The sequence below is a fragment of the Hyalella azteca genome, unplaced genomic scaffold, assembly GCF_000764305.2.
Source record: "Hyalella azteca isolate HAZT.00-mixed unplaced genomic scaffold, Hazt_2.0.2 contig12914, whole genome shotgun sequence".
Lineage (NCBI taxonomy): Eukaryota > Metazoa > Arthropoda > Malacostraca > Amphipoda > Hyalellidae > Hyalella > Hyalella azteca.
In genome coordinates, this window is record NW_025942855.1 from 19,806 (window position 1) to 22,451 (window position 2,646).

The following is a 2,646-nucleotide window of genomic DNA, read 5'->3' on the forward strand; positions in this document are numbered from 1 at the left end:
TCCCGCCCGATCAGTCGCGCGATGACGCCGCATCGCAATGACGCATTTAGACTAACGCCGCCCGGACGCCGATATCGACCCGCCACCCGTCACCCTTCAACCGCCACCTGCCACTCGTCACCCTATATACTTCACCCGTCGCTTACTACCCGTCGGGTTGCGATTGGCTGGGCCCGCCAGAGCGGCGGGTCAGGCTAGCCCCGGAGCAAATCATGCAAACGAGTTTCGTCCTCATGTATGCAAAACGAAAATTTCATCTATACAATTATCATGTATCCATCTAAAATATAATATAATTCAGTATGTATACTACGTTTATACAATAGGTCTACAAGCTGTGTGGAATGACGAACAACAATCATGAAGATTGTAGGCCTACGGTGACAATTGAGCAGCTAATGTTCACGTGATAAACAATCAGACGCCACGTCTCGTGTTCTCCTGGAATTATGATGAGAGGAAATAATAAAATGACTTGAGTACTTTACACTGTACTGAACGCCAGTACACTGTACTGAACGCCAGTACACTGTACTGAACGCCAGTACACTGTACTGAACGCCAGTATACTGTACTGAACGCCAGTACACTGTACTGAACGCCAGTATACTGTACTGAACGCACAGTAAACTATACTGAAAGCCAGTACACTGTACTGAACGCCAGTACACTGTACTGAACGCCAGCACACTGTACTGAACGCCAGTACACTGTACTGAACGCCAGTACACTGTACTGAACGCCAGTACACTGTACTGAACGCCAGTACACTATGAGAAGCAACTTTTTGCACATAACAACATATGTATTTATAGCTCTACCTTTCAACCTCTTTCTAATTCAAAATTTCATGCTATTTATTCACCGATACATCGTATTGACCAGCTACTTATACAGTAAACGATCAAGAGAGCGCGCGTGACCAAGAAATACGTGGAAATCTATCAGAATTTCTGCATAAACTTTGCAAAAAATACGAAGTGAAACTCGCGCAGCCATTCGAACAAGTCGGTTAGCAACAGAGCAGCGAGCGGGGTCGGCGACGCTGCCACATCTCCACCTCAGTCAACTCAGCTGCTGTGTGCCACATCTACCATTTCTCTTTATGCCTCTTTCTTTCTCTTTCCTCTCTTTCTCTCATTCTTTCTCTTTCTTTCGTTCTTTCTCTTTCGCTGAAGAGCTGGCTCTAATATGTGAGCTTGGACACGTCTCAATGATAGACGATGAGTGTTAAAAAAAACTTATAATATGAACACATCTGAACGTATTACATTCGCTCCTAAAAGTCACGCTTTGCACTGTGAAAAGATTATGCAGTTGCGACAGAGGAGGTGAGTATGAATGATGTGACGTGTCAAGCCCTAGTGACGTGTCAAGCCCTAGTGATGTGTCAAGCCCCAGTGATGTGTCAAGCCCCAGTGATGTGACAAGCACCAGTGATGTGTGAAGCCCCAGTGATGTGTCAAGCCCCAGTGATGTATCAAGCACCAGTGATGTGTCAAGTCCCAGTGATGTGTCAAGTCCCAGTGATGTGTCAAGCCCCAGTGATGTGTCAAGCACCAGTGATGTGTCAAGCACCAGTGATGTGTCAAGCACCAGTGATGTGTCAAGTCCCAGTGATGGGAGGGAGGCTAGGGGAGGGATATTGTGGGAGGGATATTGGAGGAGGGATATTGGAGGAGGGATATTGGGGGAGGGATATTGGGGGAGGGATATTGGGGGAGGGATATTGTAGAAATCGACGTTTCATGCTCTCATATCGGCCGCGTGTCCGTGATCGCTGAAGTGCTGTTCGTGATGAGATATTGGGGGAGGGATATTGGGGGAGGGATATTGGGGGAGGGATATTATAGAAATCGACGTTTCATGCTCTCATATCGGCCGCGTGTCCGTGATCGCTGAAGTGCTGTTCGTGATGAGATACGATAAAATCGCTATTATGATTAATATCGCCTGTTTCTTTATCAATGTTATCGCCGCAATGACCAAACACATGCAAAATATCACGTATTTTCTGCAAAACTTTCCTCTAATGTTACAGGGGATTTATTTTTTATTTTTGGGCTCCAAAGTTTTGCTACCTCAACAAAAAAATTCATATATGGCCGTATACCTGAAGAATATCAACATACAGTATATATCCTCTACTTTATATTTATGGCGCGTTGCACAAATTACTCGAATCAGTAACTGTATTAGTAATTCGAATGGAATTATTTATTCAGTTATTATCATTATTTAATTATTATATATTATATACATTATATTATTTTTATTATTATTATTAAGATTGCATATTATTAACAGATGAAGACCATGCTAGCACACCCAGCAGTTGCAACACACCCAGCAGCTGCAACACACCCAGCAGCTGCAATACACCCAACAGCTGCAACACACCCAGCAGTTGCAACACACCCAGCAGTTGCAACACACACTGCAGTTGCAACACACCCAGCAGTTGCAACACACCCAGCAGCAACACACCCAGCAGTTGTAATACACCCAGCAGCTGCAACACACCCAGCAGTTGTAATACACCCAGCAGCTGCAACACACCCAGCAGCTGCAACACACCCAGCAGTTGCAACACACCCTGCAGTTGCAACACACCCTGCAGCTGCAACACACCCTGCAGCTGCAACA